Below are 21,910 nucleotides of genomic sequence, written 5' to 3'. Positions count from 1 at the left end.
CTGAAACAAATCCTATTCCTCACCTTCACTAATCATTAAATTAGTTATGAGTATGCATATTTGAAGCATCTAGTATATCACCAACTAATAGCAATCCCTAATCCATGAGAAAATACTACTCCCCTTCCAGTTGAAATGCTTCTCTCTCTCTGTCTCCACATCTACCCAACCTAAGAATTTGCTTGAGCCCATCTTATCCAAGGAGTTATCTCTGAACACTCTAATTCAGTGTTATCCATCTTTTCTAAATTCCTATTGCATTTAATCTGTATCATTCATTTTGATGTTTATCATTTATATTGTCACACCTTGAGCTATCTTTTCACATTTGCAGTTTTATATCCACAGATTGCAACCTTCATTACAATAAAGACCATGTGCTATAATTCTTCATATCAGCTCTAGCTCATAGCATCATATCTTTGGGAGAGCAACCACATAACAAATGCTTACTGATTGCCTGTTCTGCCCCTGAAGTAGGTTTTAAATTAAATTCCTAATCACCCACATCCACGTATTTTATCATTCATATAAAAGGAAAAGTGTAGAAAAAGTTTGGGTTAATAAGTTAGCTGATTTCCTGCTAATCAGAGAATTACCTTAATAAGCTTCTAGAATTAATTATTTTGTTCCCATATAGTTTGTTTATTTTGTTTTACTTTAAACCATGTAACAAAATTTCTGCAAGACATAAAGTGGAAGAAATGACAATAAGTTTATCAGGGTCAGAAATGCCATGATAAATAAAAGGAACTCAAGGTCCTTTATCCTGAATAGAACAGGAACTGCCCGTCACCCAAATAAATCACCCACCACTCCCTTACCACTGGCTCTTACCATTAGCTTCTGACATGCTTAAATCTGTCCTGTCTAAATCAACAAAAGCACTTTCTTGACAGTCTGTCCTTTTGCAGGATGACATTCTCCCTCATTCTCTTTCTTTTCACAGCCATGCTATTTAAAAGTGAGCCTGTGCTCATTGTCTTTGTATCCTCAAACCTATACAAGCTAGCCTATTCTTCCATTTAATCTGCTAATTCTGAGTTCAGCAGATAGCTTTCTTTCTTTTTTAAAATTTTTTTAAATTAAAATTTATTGGGTTGACAATGGCTAGTAAAATTACATAGGTTTCAAGTGTACAATTCTGTAATACATCATCTATATATCACAATGTGTGTTTACCACCCAGAGTCAGTTCTCCTTCCATCACCATATATTTCACCCCATTTATCCTCATCTACCACCCTCCGCCCTCCTTACCCTCTGGTAACCGCTAAACTATTGTCTTTGTCCATGAGTTTATGTTTCTTCGTTTGTCTTATTCCTTTGCTGCTTTCAGTTTTATATCCCACATATCAGTGAAATCATATGGTTCTTGTTTTTCTCTCTGACTTATTTCACTTAGCATAATGATCTCAAGATCCATCCATGTTGTCTCAAATGGCACTATTTCATCTTTTCTTATGGCAGAGTAGTATTCCATTGTGTATATATACCACAACTTCTTTATCCAATGAAGGACACTTTGGTTGTTTCCATGTCTTGGTTACCGTAAATGAAGCTGCAGTGAACATTGGAGCACATATATCTTCATGGATAAATGCTTTCAGATTGTTTTGGGTAGATACCCAGGAGAGGGATTGCTGGGTCATATGGTAATTCTATTCTTCATTTTTGGAGGAACCTCCACACTGCCTTCCATAGCGGCTGCACCAGTCTGCATTCCCACCAACAGTGTATGAGGGTTCCTTTTTCCCCACAGCCTCTCCAACACTTGTTACTATTTGTCTTGTTGATGATGGCCATTCTAACTGGGGTGAGGTGATATCTCATTGTGGCTTTTATTTGCATTTCTCTGATGATTAGTGATCTTGAGCATCTTTTCATGTATCTATTGGCCATCTGTATTTCCTATTTGGAGAAATGTCTATTTAGGTCCTCTGCCCATTTTTTAATTGGAATGTTTGTTTTTATGTTGTTGAGTTGTATGAGTTCCTTATATTTTTGGATATTAGTCCCTTATCAGAGGTGTTGAGGAATAGAATTGAAAGCCCAGAACCTAACTCACATAAATATGGACAGATAATTTTCGACAAAGGAGCCAAAAACAAACAATGGAGAAAAGAAAGCCTCTTCAATAAATGGTGCTGTGAGAATTGGAAAGCCATATGCAAAAGAATGAAACTAGACTGCTATCTGTCACCGTGTACCAAAATTAACTCAAATTGGATCAAATACCTAAACATAAGACCTGAAACAATAAGCTGCATAGAAGAAAACATAGGTACTAAACTTATAGACCTTGGGTTCAAAGAGGATTTTATGAATTTGACCTCAACGGCAAAAGAAATAAAACCTAAAATAAATGAATGGGACTATATCAAACTAAAAAGCTTCTGTACAGCACAGGAAACCATTGTTAAAATAAAGAGGCAACCAACCAAATGGGAGAAGATTTTTGCAAACACTAGGTAACTTTCATTTGCTAACTCCAGTGTACTGTTTTCAGAACTTAATTTGACCACTAGGTGTAATCAGATACAATGGCCACTTCCACCTTGTAAAAATAAGTATCCTTCTTAACTTTCATATCATTTCTTTCCCAGCTTTCTTTTTCATCTCTATTCCTTTGAAAAAATTTTAAAAGACTTCCTCTACTTCAGTCCACCTGTTTAATATTGGATGATCACTGGCTGTAAATTAGATACATCAAATGTATGAAGTCAACTCTTTGCACACTTTAAACTTACACAATGTTTTATGTCAATTATATCTCAATAAAGCTGGAAAAAGTAAAATAAAAACTAGATGTTCTCCAAATTATTGACTTTTGCCTTATTCTCCTCTTGTTTTTTTCATCTATTTATATATCTGAATCTCCCATTCACTTTCAGCTTCTTCACAGGAAAAGCTGTTTTACCTACAAGGCTGCTAGCTAACATAGCGTATATCACCTGTTTTGTTATAATGATATTGATAACAATCTCTCTCCAGAATTTCTGATATAATGTCACATCTTAGAAAGATTATCACCTATAAGGTAAGGACTCAAATCTATATCTCCATCCTAGATTTCAATCTAGAACCCAAATCATATATTCAATTAATTTCTGTTGTTGTTAAAATCTTAATGTGTTTCTGATAACCAAAATCTTGTCCATGACCCAAAACTCCAGAAGAAATGCACCTATTTTACCTTCTTCAGCTCAGGCTTTTGCTCTATGTTGAATCCTGCCTAGAATCAAAATAAAGCTTTGCTACTTTGCAGTCTCAGTACGGTTATGATGCATACATCCCTTCCAGGTGTGTTGTAGATAAGGGTGGGATGAGATCACTGCAGTTTCGAGTCTGGCAGGAAACCTACTTCTGGGTCAGACAAATTCAGACCCAGTTCTGGGCTGGTTTCAATTCTTCAGTTCAGCGTTCATAATAAAGTAGATATAATAACATGCATAACATTGTTATAATAACAATATAATTAATATGACCGGGGAATGTATTAAAAATGTATATAAAGTTCTAAGCTACTATTATTATATACATAGTTCAGAAAGTTATTACTGTTTCCTATATACTTTCAGGAAACTATGTTTTATCTGAATCTCCTTTTGGGGGATGCTTATTAAGGCAGAGACCAGGTACTTCTGCTCAATTTAAACTAAAATGTATCTGTATTTGTTCCAGAGTCCTACCATTTTTGTCATTGTGTAGCACTTTTTTCTAATTAAGTTTATCAAATTTGTAAGATTTTGTAAACATTAAGGTTATTTTGAACCCTTAAGAGTATGTGTTTTTATTTACCCTGTTTTGAGCACTTTACGGACTTTTTGTCCAGTTTTCATACAGGCATTCATCAAAATTAATTATGAACAATTGTTACATCCTGTGCCACCTTGTTTAGGCACATTATTAGGCACAGCAATTACAGGTTTGCTGGCACTAAATTCTGGAATTGGTTCAGTTGCCCATACTCTTAGGAACTAGCAGTAATTGTATCAGTAAGTTATGAGAACACACCCGGTATTCTAGGCATACAGCAGAGTGTTTTATGTGGATTTCCCATTTCTTCACAAAGACTACCAAAGACATGAAATCAATGGTCAAGATCTAATAAAATTAAGGATCTTACTACTTCAGCAAGGATGTTCTTAAGAGAAGCTGGCATTTTATTTATTTATGTATTTATTTATTTATTTTTAAGTTTTTTCTGGGGGTCTGTGGCAGTACGAACATAACGACTACTGGCACAGTTTGGTGCCACGGCCTGGACTCAAGTTAACACACAGAAATTTTACCCACTATTGCTTCCGCATAATCAGCACAATGTCAATACAATGGAAAAAGAAAATAATGTCTGAATATTCTTAGGTAAATTGTTGGACCTTGCAGACCACTGGTAAAGGTCTCAGGGACTCTCAGTGCTCTGCCAACAGTACTTTTAGAGCTGCTGCTCTATGACATAGAACAGCCAAGGTCAGCAATACTGTCCATTCCAGAAACTGCAACGCAAGTGGGATTAATCAGTGATGTCTCCGACCTTTAGCAAAGCAGGGAAAGTCTGCCGAAACTTTACTTTGATTTTTATTCCAAGATTCAAATCAAGCATGACTATCACTTCCCACAACCACAGGTACTCTTTCTTCCCTGAAGTCCCAAGATATGTCCTCACTAACTTTCAGGCAGTCCTTGTCACATTTTACCTTACATTTTAGTTATCTGTGTTATGTCTGTTACTCTTTATTAGGCAAAATTCCTTTAATGCAGAACTTACTATCAGATTCTAGGAAAGCATCTGGCTTATATATCTTGAACATATAACAGTTACTCACAGATACTTGTTTCTTAAATTGACTTATATAATTGGCAATACTAAAAAGTATTAGGCCTATATCACAAGGTGCCCTTAACAGGGTATTTCCGATACAATTTAATTTATATATATATATATATATATATATATATATATATATATATATACACACACACACACACACACACACACACACATTACATACATATATAATACACGTATATATGTATATTGTATATATGTAATGTACGTATATATATAAATTAAATTGTGTATATGTGTGTGTGTATATATATATATATACATATATATATATATATGCTAAAGAAAACATAGGAGTATTGCTTTGTAACCTTGAGTTAGACAATAGTTTCTCAAATATGACACTTAAAGCACAAGCAAGAGAATATAATTGGGCTACATGAAAATTAAAAACTTCTGTGCTGCAAGCAGTATGATCAAGAAAATGAAAGACAATCCATAGGATGAGAGAAAATATTTGCAAAGCATATATCTGATAAGAGACTTATATCCCAAATATATAAAAAACTCTTACTTCTCAACAATAAAAAGACTTATAACTTAATTTAAAAGTAAGCTAAGGATTTGAATAGACATTTCTCCAAAGAAGATATACAAATGGCAAATGAGCACAAGAAAAAAATGCTCAGCATTATTAGTCATTAGGGAAATGCAAATCAAAACCACAGTGAGATACCACTTCACACCCACTAGGATGGCTATAATCAAAAGATACACAATAAGTGTTGGCAAGGAGGTGAAGAAACTGGAATACTTATACATTGCTGGTGAGACTGTAAAGCTGTGCAGCTGTTATGGAACACAGGCTAGCAGTTGCTCAAACGGTTAAATATAGAATTATCACATGACCGAGAAATTCCACTCCAAGATATACACACAAGAAAAATGAAATCAAATGTCCACACAAAAACTTGTACACAAATATTCACTATAGCATAATACATAATAGCCAAATTGTAAGAGCAACTCAAATGTTCATCAATTGTTAAATGGCTAAACATGTAATATATATACACAATGGAATACTATTCAGCAACTTCAAAAATGAAGTATTAATATGTGCAAGAAAATGGACGAACCTTGTAAGTATTATGACAACTGAAGGAAACCACACACAATCACCTACTTGTATGAGTTTCATGATTCCATTTATATGAAGTGTCCAGAACAAACAAATGTACCGAGACAGGAAGTAGGTTAGAAGGAGGATATTGGAGGGAAATGATGTGGGGTTTCTTTTAGCGGACACAAATGTTCTATAACTAGTTGCAGTTTGATACACAATTTAAATTGCATATTTTAAAAAAATTATTTAGGACCTCATCAAGCTTTAGATTAGGTGAACTATATCAAAATATTTATAAAATATATATAATGATATATGTCAGTATTTACTATATTAGAAACTAAAATTTAGAGCATTAAAAAAACTACATAAAGGAAGCTTCAAGGATAGCTAATATTGTAGAACTGAAAACAAAACAAATTCATTTTCATTTATAATCCAAATATAATCTATACAGCACTTTTTCAGGAGACAGGTTCAAAATTGACTTAAATTAAGTAACACCGGACAAGTTACCTAACTTTACGGTGCTTTAGTTTCCTCATATATACAATTGGAAATTCTCCATTTTCAATTCAATAAAAAAACAGTAACGTTGAGCTCAAAATATTTTCTTCCAGTAATATAGATGTAATGATGTATTTTTAAAACTCTAAACATTTGGTAATCACTGGCATACCTTTTCACAACAAAACACATACCAGGGCTGCCAAAAAAAATGTATACAAGTGGACACTTTGGTCAATGTTTCTCAAGCAGTAGTTTGCCGTAATCAGAAGTGTCTGGACGCTGATGGTAACCACTTTGAGCACCTCTTGTAATTGCAGAAGTCAAATGTGACTTGTATTCATCTTTTGATATTGGTATATATTGAGTATAACAATTTTCATACAGTTTTTTCCTTCCTTAAAATGTGTATAATGTCTTTGGCACTCTGTATATATGACACATAATCCAATTGGAAACCATTGTTCATGCTCAGGAATCCACATTTTAGTTTTAATATCTGGACTGCCTTTTAAAAATTTTCAGAAAGAATTCCAATACAAACATTTTGGGCAAAAGAAGAAAGGTATATCCATTCTCATATTTTGCTTCATGGATAAAGAAACTGCCTAAATTAAAAACAAAGAAAAAGGAAAGAAATTATGACTCATCGCTCCCTATCCTGACAAAAGTTCATTTAAAGCAATTGAGAAGATAAATGAATCCTCACATGAAGCAGGGGAGGGAAAACTAATTTGGGACTGTGACAAAACAAACAAACAAACATTCATTTGTCATCACTGCACTGAGGTATCCTGGAAAATAACTCGAACTTCATTATATATTGCTTGACTAGAAGGACCCATGACTGTTTTCTGCCACTTCCTTTGTCAAACTCCTCCTAATGCCTCAGTTTATTTTCACTGAAGGTTATTAGCAATATTAACTCTCTTCAAGCCTGGTGCCCAGCAGAAAGCATGGGGGCAGATAGGGAATTAAGAGAGAGAGGGGGGGGGGACTGACTGGGAGGGGGAGGGTGGGTCCTGAATTCGTAAGTACTAATTTGTCTCATATTCAGTAACAAAAGGAACGCGTGTGTGCTGTGCATTAAAGCAGCATCAATCACTGAGTAACTGCTCAAAACACATCATGAGACTATTTTCTGGCCAGCCCCATGATCTGTACAGACAGCTGGGGAGATAATAACCCAAATGAAATTTTTATTTTAATGTGACTTCCATCCTTTAAACACAAAACTGAGCAGATTAAACTTGGTAAAAATGTAATGGCCTTTCATAAAAGCTGAGTGGGACAACATATTTATTCCAGCAGTGATGCCTAAAGAGCCTGAAATGCTTCCACTTGATTGTTAGGATTCTCCAGTTTAGTGCCCCCCCCCTTTTTTAAATTCATCATGAGTTGCTTTAGTCTTTCCAATAGCTGTGTCTAATAACATTGGCTCATCTGACTATATTTCGGTAATGTAGTCACCACCTTTTTTAAGGATGCTTGGAAAGCTGTACTTTATTCAGAATAAGTTACTTTATTTTCAAATCAAAATTATACCCATATTGATACTTAAGTGATACACTTAAAGTACATATTTACATCCACATTGCATGCACACTATGTAGGTGAAAAATAGAGTAACTATGAAAAAATTCACAGAAATAGGTGTTATATTTAAAAAAAAGATCAGCTTCACTGCAATAGAAATTTAGGTCATTTGTTAGAGAAAAAAATTTTTCCCATTTCCTATTTGCTTCTCCACTCTAAAAAATAAAACCTAGCCAGACAAGTGGGATTTTTCTTTTATTTCATTTGTCAGACTACGGCAACTTCTCTCCTAAAGACAGTTTAAAAATAAATTTGAAAATAAACATGAAGAAACAAGAAATAGTTTTTGACATTTAATGATTTTCTAAAAAATAATCAGCAACTAGGAAATCTACCTGAATTTTTATAAACGAAGGTCATGAGCCACAATGAAATCAGTGCATTAGGGCATTCAATATGTTGTCACTAACAGAGATAATGAACTCTCCATGCCAGAGTTATTTCTAAAGGACAATTTTTAAATGGTAAAAGGGCCAAGAGGAAAGATGAAAAATAGTTAAGTCTAGCAATGACAAACAGAAGGAAAAGAATTTAATGAGGTCAAGTTGAAAATATAATTTAAGATAAAAAGCCTCATTGAACTTTGCCTGCTGTTATTTCAGAATGATGTGATCAGCTTCCTTGATCTCTGGTACAGATTCTAACTCAGGGAAGCTGCTTTAGCAAGAAGAAATTAAATATAAAATACTTGTGCTAATAATGAGTAGCAGTACACTATTTTACAGTATTTGCTACATTTTAGGCCTGAAATAATTAAATTTTATGATAATATAACTCTTGCTTTGTTTTTAGATCTATACACCATACGGCTGACAGAAATTCTCAATATCTTTACATGAATTGATTCAAACGTATTAACTATTTTTTTCTTAAATCTGAAAAAAAAACCTTTGTTAATCAAAGAACTATGATACGTGTGGCCTGATCTCATTGAGATAATGGGTCTAATAATTAGCCTATATTTTCACCACAAGTCTCTAATTTTGTTTTAAAGTAGTTTCAGCATTAAAAATATCAAACTCCTGCAAGAAAAATAAAAAATCACACACACACAGCAAGATTGTGAGTTTGACTTTTCCCTGAAAGAATCATTAATATGCATGCACTTGTACACATCCCCATAAGCAAAGAAATGATGGTTAGATTTAATTTTTTGTAGTCCATATTCAATAAACAGTGTTTTCTCACTTCAAAACATAAAAGCATACTATAACATTGAACATGCCTTTTCAACTCTATATTTTTCCATCCTCTTTTGAGAATCAGTGCTTTAAAGGGAAGTCTAATTGGATCAGATACTCTAGAAAACAGCTGAGACTTGGATCAGTGGTTTTTGATCCCAGCCTCTGATATAGTTCCCAATGACCCCTGCTTGCTGGTATCTGCGCTTCTGTGTAATGCCATCCCACATGGCACCAGGGTCGTCTGTGTTAATATCATGATTCCCCGAAAAAAAGACCTAGCCGGAAAATCAGCTTTAATGCGTCTTTTGGAGCAAAAATTAATATAAGACCAGGTCTTATATTATACTATATTTTATAAGATCCGGTCTTATAGTAAAATAAGTCCGGGTCTTGTATTAATTTGTGCTCCAAAAGACACATTAGAGCTGATTGTCTGGCTAGGTCTTACTTTCAGGGAAACCAGGTAATAGAATACGCCATAAGTGATGGTATATTACTTTTGAGATGAATTTATAAAAGCATTGTAGCTATCTTAATTGTTCACTCGCTCTCTCAGATCATTTACGCTGAGAAGCCAGTTTCCGGGTGGTGAGCAAACCTATGGAGAGGCCCCCATGGCAAGGAACTGAGGCCTCAAACCAACAGCCGGTAAGGAACTGTAGTCTCCTGCCAAGAGCCATGTGAGTGAGCTAGACAGCAGATTCTCCAGCCCCAATCAAGCCATCAGATGACTGAGGGCTTGGCCTACATCTTGACTGCAACCTCATGTGAGACACTGAACAAGAATTACCCAGCTAAACAGCTCCCAGATTCCTGGCCCTAAGAAACTGTGTGAGGTAATGTGTTGGCTGTTTTAAGTTGCTAAGATAATACAGTGAATGAAAACTGACTCGGTTCCTGCTGTGACCAAGAAGAATAGGTATAGTGCTAAAGAGAGTGCCACATTTCCATCGCCAATAAACATTGTGGGTACTGGAACTGGCCAACCTGGTTAATATAGCCATTAATCTAACCATAGATTTGGATGATTTCCTCTGTTTCCCAATGCAGGGCTATGCCCACATAGGCTATCTAAGAGAGAGAATGTTTTGGATACATTAGTTACGTGACTATCATACTCAACTACTGCTTTGGTTGACACTTCCCTGTAAACAGACCTCTTTTCTAGGAAGCAGTACTAGGAGCATCGGACTCAAAAGTAACCAATCCCTGAGCTGGCCAGTGACCTATAATGGTCACTATAAGAGCAGTGCATTGTTCTCGTTTCCCAAAACTTCAATCTATCAGCTCGTCTTTCTTTCTCCACTCTATTCTTCACATGCCAAATGAACCTGCCTCTATTTGATATGTACATTATTCTAAGGGGTGCTTTGTATAATTTTTCATATTATTGGCCATATTTGTTGAATAGTAAATAGGACAACAGATTTTTATCTTGGCATATGCATGCTATAGATATTTTTGAATGAGAATTGTTAAGTGAGGAGTAATACCTCCTTAATTTGCATGCAGATGTATAAACCTTAGAAAGAGCTATCATTCTTGATAAAAGAACTTTTTTTATATGCCTTATCCTAAAAAGTAACTGTTATATAGGGTGAAATGCTATTTCTGAAAGGAACTCTTATTTCAGTTAACATTTTAATACACTGTGCACTGCCCCTTTTTAGTTAAATTTCTCTGGATAAGTGACTATAAGAGTAAGAATATAAAAATATGACTAAGAATTAGATACCCAGGTAATTACTCACTGGTGTGGTTAGGATATAAAGAGTCACATTCATAGTTTCCTGCTCCATTAAAATTCCTAAGTATACATATTGGACACATTACTCCATGTGTTTTTCTGAACATTGTGGCTATTTTCCCATCATTGGGCAAAAAAAAAATTTATAGAGTAATATCAGCCTCTGCATTCTCCTGTAACCCAGTGAAATAATTAATATCCTTGGAAAACATTATAATTATGTTTTATTGTATATGAAGGAGTGTTTGCATATCTTAAAATCTTCAATATATTCCTTCAGCAGCAAAATAAAATCAGGTCAGAAATCATTAGTTAGCTTTTCAAAACTCAATAATTAACCTAGCTAAGAATTATTGCTCCTTTTATCAGATTATTTTCATACATTATAAGGAGCACAACATTTGTGACATATATAACATAAAATGGTGGTGAATAGGTATAGTGATTATTATGATGGTTCTGTCTTGAACACTCTTTGTCAATACACAAAGCTACGTTAGATGTGTAAATGAATTCTGGGCTGTCACCAGTCAGAGTATTGTATAAACAGTAGACTTTCATACAAAATATGGTTATATTTAATATCTTCATATTTTAATTTTTACCTCCTAACCATTTGTTTTTCAAGAATGCTTTATCAAGATCATTAATGCTCATTTTACTTTACAGTGTTAGGATAAAAATTCTAAAGCATATCAAAACCACCGTTGCTGTTTCTCAAAGAAAAGATTGTCACACAGACACAAGGTTGAAAAAGTCACATATATGGACTTTTAAGTATATGGTGGTTTGAAAAACAATCTTATTAAATGGCAGTTTCTATTAGGGATGCTGACAAATTTAACTGATCTAGAACACAAGGTTACAGTTTCAGTGACAAGTGAATTAAAGGAAAATCAGATATTCTGTAATCAATGATTTATCTTTTCTCTTCTTCTTTAACCAAGGAATTAAATCCAGCCCCAGTTAGTCTAGTTATCTATGATGTGCAAGGCAGACATGATCCATTGTGTACCCACTGTGAGTGACAGCATGAATGACAGCCTTTGCCAGTCAAAGCCATGATAAGGACTGGGTTCTGAGAGAAGCTCCCACTTGAGAGCCATCTGCATTGTTCCAGCCATCACTTCTGGCAGGAAGGCTGATTCTGAGATAAGAAGGGGATGGTGCTGAGCTTGTTTTTCAGAAGGATCTCGGCAAACTAATCAGTGCCATCTGCATTTAGAACAACAGTCATCAATTTGGCTCCTTTCTTTCTACCTTTATTTCTTTCCTTTTTAAAACTTTCCACTGAGTACTTCCAAAGCTTTATTAAATTTAGTGTGTAACCACAGACAAATTCTTAGCATTTAAGAGCAAACAAAGCAAGCAAACAAACAAAAATAAATAAAAATACCAAAAGGATCTGAGAATAATGAAAAGGCTGCAGGCACAGGGCCTGTGAAAGATTCCATTCTGATGATTGGGACTGGTGAGGTGACAGTTATAGAACAGGGGTGTCCAAGCTGCGGCCCGTGGGCCAACTGTGGCCCGCAATCCATTGTTAATTGGCACGCAGCAAATTCCAAAAATACATTTAGTTTACTTAAATAAACCAGGTGAGGCAATACGTACTTCACCTCGAGTGAGTGGCCCGGCTGTTTGTGTGTTTTACCACATATGGCCCTTGGTAAAAAATGTTGAAAAAAGTTTGGACACCCCTGTTATAGAAGAACAGAGATTCAAATGCTAATTAAGAGTCAAAGGTTTAAGTGAGTTTTCCAGAGAAAAGGATGGCCTTTGCCCAAGAGGTGTACGTAAGTAAAAACAGTAACAAAAAACTACCAACAGATACTTAGCTAGGAATAGAGGTCTCTGTTAGCAACTTGAAAGCCTGTTGGCATTAGAAAGAGGAAAATTTCACTTTGGGCAAGGGTTGTGGAATAATTAATTGTCCAAATTCTCAGTCTGTTTATGCCTCACACAAAGATAACTATGCATGAATAGCATATCCTGGTTGAGCCAACAAAGATTCTTTGGGAATCCTGATACTCAGATAAAAGCAAAGCAAAAAGTGCTAAACCACATGAATCATGAAGTTCTTTCCTTCACAAATATGTACTCTTTAATAGGACCTGGAAACAGTGAAAGCTCAATCATCAATGTGAACAGCAGAGATTTTTCTAGTGGAAGACTTTTGGCATAAAGAATAACAAGATAGTATACAGAGGTTGCCCCAAAATGCATACATTTTAAGAAAGGAAAAAACGGCATTAAAATTGCAATACAATGAATGATGCTGGCATTCATAGATTAATGCCATCCTGTGAGCAAACGTCATACTACACATCACTATGCAATTTAATTCAACTTCAAAAAGTAATACGTGGATAACATCTCTTAAAAGGTATACATTTTTTGGCACCCCTAGTATTTATATTATTTATATTTATATTTTATATTTATATTTATTTTATTTTGTCAAATCACAAGCCATACTAATACTAGGGATTCGCCATGGAGGAATGGAATGAAGGAAGAATAGGATAGGGCCCAAGATCTGGACCACTGAGAGCAGCACTCTCCCCAGTCACAGAACAGTCTGTTCTTTTATCTGGCAAAGCAGAGGTCCAGATGGGCTCCTACTAGGTTTAAGTTGGGGTGGCAGTAGTGAGGGGGGAGTGACAGCTTGCTGTGTGGCAGTATGTGGCAGCCAAGAAAGAAGGGTTTAGAGAGGCCTCTATTGCCTCTCCATCCTGCAGCATGGATCCCTGAGACCATCTTTCCTATCTCAGAGCCTTAGCCCACTGATCCCAAATAGTCCCATAGCAACCTGAAATCCAGTTAACACATTCTCTTACAGAAGTGATTCTCTGTTTTTCATGGCTGAGTAATATTCCATTGTATTAATATATATGCACCACCTCTTCTTTATCCATTCATCCATTGATGGACACCCAAGTTGCATCCATATCTTGGCTATTGTAAATAATGCTGCAATGAACATATGGATGCATATATCTTTCTAATTAGTGTCTTGGGTTTCTTAGGATAAATTCCACTTCCATCCAGAAGTGGAATTACTGGGTTCTTCTTTGTCTCTTGTTATAGCCTTTGTTTTAAAGTCTGTTTTGTCTGCTATAAGTATCACTACCCCAACTTTTTTTGTTTGTTTGTTTCCATTTTCATGAAATATCTTTTTCCATCTCTTTGCTTTCAGATTGTGTGTCTTTTGATCTGAAGTGAATCTCTTGTAGACACACAGGTAGGGTGTTGTTTTCTTATTCATTCAGTCATTCTATGTCTTTTGATTGAAGCATTTAATCCATTTACCTTTAAAGTAATTATTGATAGATATGTAATTTTTGCTATTTTATTATTTATTCGTTTATTTATTTATTTATTTATTTATTTATTTATTTACTTCTTCTTAAACATTTCTTGTAATACTGGTTTGGTGGTGATGGACTCCTTTAGCTTTTCTTAGTCTGGGAAGCTCTTTATCTATGCTTGGATTCTGACTGATAGCTTTTCTGTGTAGAGTAATCTCAGTTGTAGGACCTAGCTTTTCATCACTTTGAATATTTTGTGCCAATCCCTTCTGTCCTGCAATTTCTGTTGAGAAATCAGCTGACAGTCTAATGGGCTCCCTTGTAGGTAACTAACTGTTTTTCTCTTGCTGTTTTTAAGATTCTCTCTTTGTCTTTAACCTTTGGCATTTTAATTATGATGTGTCTTAGTGAGGGCCTCTTTGGGTTCACCTTGTTTTGGACTCTGTGTTTTCTGGGCTTGCATGTTTATTTTCTTCACCAGCTTAGCCGAGTTCTATGTCATTATTTTTTTCAAATAGGTTCTCAAACTCTTGCTCTCTCTCTTCTCCTGCACAACTATGATGTGACTGTTGGCACATCTGATGTTGTCTCAGAGGCCCCTTAAACTATCCTCATTTTTTTTGGATTCTTTTTGCTGCTCCAATTGGGTGTTTTTTTGCTACTTTATCTTTCAAATCATGAATTCAATCCTCTGCTTCATTTAATCTACTCTTCCCTCTAATGTAGTCTTCTTGTCATCTGCAACAACATGGATGGACCTAGAGGGTATTATGCTAAGAGAAATAATTTAGACAGAGAAAGACAAATACCATACGATTTCACTGATTTGTGGAATTTTAAAAACAAAACAAACAAACAGAAAAAAACTCATAGATGAAGAGAATATTTTGATGGTTGCCAGACGGGAGGGGGTTTGGGGATGGGTAAAAAAGTGAAGAAGCACAAATTGGTAGTTATAAAATAGTCATGGGGATATAAAGTACAGCATAGGGCATATAGTCAATAATACTGTAATAACTATGTATGGTGTCAGATGGGTACTAGATTCATCAGGGTGATCACTTTATAAGTTGTAATAAATGCCTAATCACTATGTTGTATAACTGAAACTAATACAGTATTGTATGTCACCTGTAATTGAGAAATTTAAAAAAATATTTAAAACAAAAAGTGAGTGTCTCAATTCCCAGTTAAGGACTAAGGCAGCCATGTGGTGATTTAGAAGTACAGGCTTTGAAGTTCTACTGCCAGGATTTGAACTCTAGCTGCATCACTTTCTGGCTATGTGACTTTGGCAAAACTACTCAAATTTTTGTTGTCACAATTTATTAAAATGGAAATATTGTTAATAGTTCTTACTTCTCAAAGAATTACTGTGATGGGAGAATCACTGTGAAGAACTTGAAACAGTATCTTGTTTCACAGTAAATTCAATATCTATTTCATCATTGCTGCTGCTGCTGCAATTATTTTATTACTGTTTGTTGATTATAAATTATTATTAGTCTTTCATGTTCTTCAGAGCTAGGAGGTAAACTTCTTGATTTCTTTTCCCCACAGCACACCCTGCCCCGCACATTTTCAATGTTAGACCATTTCTTTATCTGTCTGTTGTAGAAACTGCTATTCTGCCTTCACTACCTCTTTGAAGCTATTGTTACTCATTTCTTGGTCATTTCCCTTGATTCACAAATCATTTGAGCTCTGGGCCCCGTCCTCCTTGTCATATAAACTCTAGCTCATCTTGATAACTTTATCATTAATTGGAATGATCCTTCCAATTTCATGGACCCTCGGGTTGTTGACCTCTTTATCTCAGATGATCCAATCTTTCACAGCACCCCAAGTACCTTTTATCCTGATCACAGCGGAGACTTCATCATCAGAATCTGCACCATCTCCAAATATGAAATGAAATATTCCGCCCTGGGATCACACTTTCCTATCCTTTTCCTTATCCAAATAGTACTCTCCTTATAACATTATGGTCCCCAGGGCATTGGACCCATTGAGCTTTCATCCTTTCTCACCTTCCTTGGTCTTTATTTCTTCTGCAACTTACAAACAAAAGTACATTATGATAATCATAGCCTCAACTATATTATTTCTCTTCTCCTCCATTGTACTCTTCTTGCAAAACTCAAATTACAGATGAACATAATCTGTTTTCTTAATGCTCCTTCCTGAGTAGTTGAATGTAGCTGGAAAAACATTATACAAACCAGCATACTGTTTTTACTTTAGCATCATGATCTTGTATCTCAAATGGTCTCTTATACTACTTAGCCATTCTTCCCTGTTTTTCAATTAAACTCACTTCTCAATATCTGACATGACTATTTCATATATTATTCTCTCTCCTCTCTTACACTAACTCTTTGACTCACTCTTAGCTAATTGCCCTAGCTCATATTTTGCTGTGAAAATTGAAATCGCCAAATGCCAATTCTTTATAACCGGGTCTACAAACTTACTTATATACCCACAGATCTCTTTTTCCTTCCTTTTATATTTAAGAAATGCCAATGCCAATCCCTTCTTAAGTGCTTGGATTCCATTTTGGTTTCTCTTTCAAGCTCTTACTCCTGTTTCTAACTTAGATCCTATACTTTTAGCCCTTCAAGTCCACAAACAATTGGAGGGTGTAATTGTTTTGGGGTTTATACGATTATTGATATATTTGTTTATAGGCATGCTCATCTGTAAATGGCCAGATAATCCTACTAAAGTATAGGAAATAGTTAAAAATATTTAACATTCTAAAACCATGGGCCGGGTCTTCAAGAAGCAAAATAAATGAAATATGGTCCAAACATACCTGTTGCTTCTCTGCTTTCCACAATCATCAAATTCAAGTTCTCAACATCTAAATATCCTTTATATTCACTCTGAGTGGTTCTTAGTGGTTCATTGCATTGGCTATATTTCTCAAATCAGTGGGGTAATTTGCAATTTGCAATGTTAATTGGCCTTTCCCAAAGCCTATTCATTTTTCAGGTGTTTTGAGTTTTGTTTTAATTCACCTTAGTAATTCTCAGTTTTTTCTTTTTCTTTTTAATCTCAGTGGTAATAGAAGAAAATAGCTATAATAAAATCACAGAATATGGTATAATTTAAAGCTGGATACTGAAAACCCTTTGATGATATGAGATAAATGCAGTATCAAAAATATTTTAGGAGGTAATTTTTTGAAAGATTCTTGCACTGAATGCATACCAAGTCATGTGGATGCACACTGTGCAAAAACATTCCCTTTCCAGAAATGTAAACCTTTAATTATTCTGACTTTGAGAAATATAAGCACAAAATTTAATTTATTATAAATTACTTTGGGCTGTTGGATGGTATTACTTTGAATATATTTCTTTCACTCACAGATTGACCAAATCATCCTTGGTTTTTTTGATTCTAATATTAAAAATAGTAACTAAAATTTATGAAATTTACTCTAACATATTTGACATTGTCTTTTAATTCTCTCATCAATCTTATGAAATAGTTACTATTAGGATACACCATAGAAATTGTTTTCCTTATTTTTAAAATCATATTTGAACTACAGACTTGCAATTTTATATGATTTAATCTGATTTTAATATCTCCATTTTACAGATGAGGACACTGAAGTACAAAGCGGTGAAGTTGAGTACTCAAGGCTTGTGCCACACTCAGGTCTGTAAGGCTCAATGACTGGAAAAACTTAAAACTGGAACGGCATCTTAGTAACACCTGGAATGTCAAGGTAACTGTTTTTCTTATAATGCGGGACTTTGATCAATGATAACTCTTGAGTTCTGCAACTACTGGGTTATCAATGGTTCAACTTATTCAGATTTTATCAGATAATTCTTTGTATTTTGTCATCCTGAGTAATACTCATTATGCTAACTTAAAGCATGAAAGGAAAAGAGCTCTTTAAACAGTACCTAATAACCCTAAATTACCCAGTGACTGAAAATCACATAACAAAGGATTTTTAAATGGTCCAGCTTATCTCCTGATAAATCTAAAAAAAAACACATTATATCTCTGTATGCCATAATTCTAAAATTAATCAAAATTTGGCCTTTGGGCAAAGACTGGTCAGTTGCTATCAAGAGAGTATCAGCTATAAAAGATTACAGGGGAGGATTGTGGATTCATCTTTAGGCGTCAGATCTGAGCAACTGGAGTAAACAGTGTGATACTTTCCTTGAGTGATAGTTTAATCTACTATTTTCCTTGCATAATGATTTTATATGTTATATTTCCTCATATGTGTAATGGGGTTGAATTATGTATAAGCCATGCCAGATGAAACAGCATTTACTTAAAGAAAATAGAAAAGGAATTTAATCAGCAATTAAAAATCTTATTTTGCCTGTTCTTAGCAGTCATTATTTTAGCATTATTCTATGATTATATTAAAGGAAAAAAATGCACATTAACACTACAATACTATACACAGTCACATCAAAAATGACAAGAGATATATTTATTGTCATGAACAGTATGCTGAACTGACTTTTAAAAACAAGATTAGGAATTTGATTACAAGTGACTAAGATGGCTGAATTAACTAAGCAGAAGAAAATTTCACTAGCGACCATAGGCTTTGTAAACACATGCTCTGAAAAGTATATGTTCTTTGCTAAACTTACCTTTTTAAAAGCATTAATGTAGGGGAGAAACAACTTAGTGTATTAGCATATGTAAAACATTAGCATAGAACGTGTGGGTATTAAAGTCGACTTTAGCTATAGTGGAACAGATTGAAAACACATTCCTCTATGAAATATAGTCCCACTTACTTTGGGAGAATGAGTTACAAAATATAGTCAACTAGGATTGATTCAAGGGAGGTTCCCATTTCTGATGTCTCCCAAATGAATAAACATCAAGTTGTACTACAAAACAACTAGCAGAGGATGCTATCAAAAACATGCAGTATGATTCCATAAAGATGAAGACCTTTAAAGTTGAAATGGAGGTGAGGAGCAAGTCTGATATCTAAAAGAAAGACCATCATCTCAAGTTTATCAAGTTGGTTCCATTCTGTTTTACTGTATCCAAATTTACTGCCTGGTGTGTTGTTCATAATACTCAAGTCTTCACCTTCCAGCTAAATAAGGTAACGAATCAGAAAAGCCTCACTCCCAGTCACAAAATCAAATCTACTTGGCTCTTTCTAAATGCTCCTCGTGATGATCTTCTGTATTCCTGCGTCTCATAAGACTCACCAGATGTGTCTGCTTGGAGTCTCCAGATACATTTTACTTTGCCCTGGACAGATTATTGCTCTGCGGAAACGGTAAGTCTATCAGCGCAAGTAGCACCATTCTCTAAGCCAGTGGGCTCTTAGAAACAACTTGGACACATCTTTTTTAAAGGAGATCTAGGCACGTATAAACAAAGTTTTGACAACTAAGCTTTTAAACAAAGTTGAGCTGTTTTGTAACAGACTTCCTAAATCTGTAGTCTATATTTTTAAATGCTATATATATTACAAATGTTTTTTTCTGAACACATTTCAGCTAGTATACCACCATCAAATATCAAGGTACACATAATAATCTTTGCATTTTGTACAATCCTAATGATTCGCACAAAAGATTAAAAACAACGACCTTTATTCATAATTGGAAATTAGATTTTGCTTTTAGATTTATTTTCTACTGTTCTTTTTAAATGAATAGTTAACGCAGACCAACTCTCTTCCTGTCCTCTGAGAGTATAATTCATAATTATAGTTACCCAATTTTTTTTTCATATTTGACTCATTTAGTGTAGTTTTGTTATTATCATGAAACCATGTCTCAGCACAGACAAGAAATAAAATGCTTTTTGATTATTTCAGTAAGCTTAAACAAATATATCGGAATGCATAGCTATGTATAGAGAAGTAAATATGTAAGGGAGCTCATCCATAGGCAGTCCTGTGTATGTTCATATTGTATATTCACACACATACATATACCAACATAGAGCAGCTTGACACCATTTTATATCCTAGTTATATACTGTATCATTTTTAAAGACAGTAGTTACTGAAGTGATTTTGAGCTCTGTACCAACAGGGGCAAAACGAGCTAGCGGCCATTACAACCTAAGGCCCCTGCCTGGCCTTATCCACTAGTTCAGGGATGTGCTGAGGGCTCACAGGATTTTCACTGTTTACCCCTCTCCTTCACAAGCCGCACAAAGGTTTTATTCAGAATGAACAGGCCTCTCAGTTTGATTGATGTTCACAGCTACAACCACTCCCTCAAAATTAAAGCTGCAGAAATCAGGTAGCACACTCTAACAGTGATAAGAGTTGCCCTTTAAATTTCAACAAACGTGCTACAATTCAGGAGTATCAAGTACAGAGGGAAAAGATTTAGCAAAGAAATAACATTAAAAGTGCAGAGAGGGGCCTGTGCTTCAGCACCACAGATTGACTGCAAAAGAAAAGTCCCTTAAGGAACAAGCCCGCAGGAGAATGTGTGCAGCTTTCTGCCAATCACTACCAGCTGAAGAAAAGAAAGGAATAGAGAGCAATTAAAAAATGGCCTGAACAATGCAAGTGCAATGCTGGACCTACCACTCCAATTTAGTAAAGTAGAATATGAACTAAAATTAGAAAGAAAAAAGTCTACTCCTTAATAGAAAGATAGTGAGGGAAGTGAAAATAGAGTGGGACTGTACTTTCAAGAGAAATAGAAATTATAAACGACCATATTCCCTTGGAGAGAAATTGATTGAAAAGATAGGGTGAGAAATAATTCAATTCAGACACTAAGGACCAAAAATACATCATTCTGTCATGTTTGTTTTCATTTTCCTGCTTATATTCAGAACTTAATTAAAAATTTAATTTGTCCATGTATTTTATTAATACCTGAATGTCCTAAGTTGTATGTTATATAATGCCATTCATTTTAGCAAATGATGTTTTATTCTCTTTCTTTAAAAATTTCAACTACAGTATGCATTTGTGAGAAATTCTTTGCATCCTCATTTTCCAACGCTAAGTAGAGGGGTATATTGTCTTATTTGGTTGTTTTGGTTTCAGAGAAAAAAATGTGCTGGGCAGAAGATAACTACATCAGAATTACACATGATCTTAGTCACAGGTACTTGGTACGTGGAGCCTTCTGTTCCCCTTGCCCTTGCTGTGGATGGGGTATGTTGATCCCAAACCTTCTATAGCATTTTATTTAATCCTTTGCTGTTCATTCTTCAAATTTGACCTCTTGACTCCTATCACTTGACATTGACATAGAACCGGTTTTTTTTGTTTGTTTGTTTTCCAAATTGAGGAGGGTTTTAAATTAAAAGTTGTGAGGTCAATTTATAGATCATAACCAGAAAATGAAATTGAATAAACTGGACAGAAAATATCAAAATCCATCAGCTGGAATAATGATAAATATGGTTAGGTAAATGTGTGTGAATGTTGTAATGTAACTGTGTTACTGCTGCTCATGGTCCAAAAACTTTGAAAGTCACTCCAATAGAAGAACACTTATCCGTGAGAGTAAAAAGTCAAAAACATTCCAAATGGAATCATCTTAGAAAGTTTTTTCAAATTATTTGATAAGATACCGGGGGTGCCAAAAATATGTACACAAGTAAACACTTTGGTCAACATTGCTCAAGCAGTAAGTTCGCCATAATCAGAAGTGT

The 21,910-nt window shown here is 34.8% G+C and overlaps 1 protein-coding gene across 1 annotated transcript in view; it reads right to left on the bottom strand.

The window, feature by feature from the left end:
- PDZRN4 (PDZ domain containing ring finger 4) overlaps nt 1–21,910 on the bottom strand; it is a 338,512-nt gene that overhangs the window by 195,440 nt on the left and 121,162 nt on the right. The window lies entirely within an intron of this gene.

Source organism: Rhinolophus ferrumequinum, chromosome 10 (assembly GCF_004115265.2).
Source record: "Rhinolophus ferrumequinum isolate MPI-CBG mRhiFer1 chromosome 10, mRhiFer1_v1.p, whole genome shotgun sequence".
NCBI lineage: Eukaryota > Metazoa > Chordata > Mammalia > Chiroptera > Rhinolophidae > Rhinolophus > Rhinolophus ferrumequinum.
Note: the sequence above shows the minus strand (reverse complement) of the source record. Positions and strands in the feature narration are given on the sequence as shown.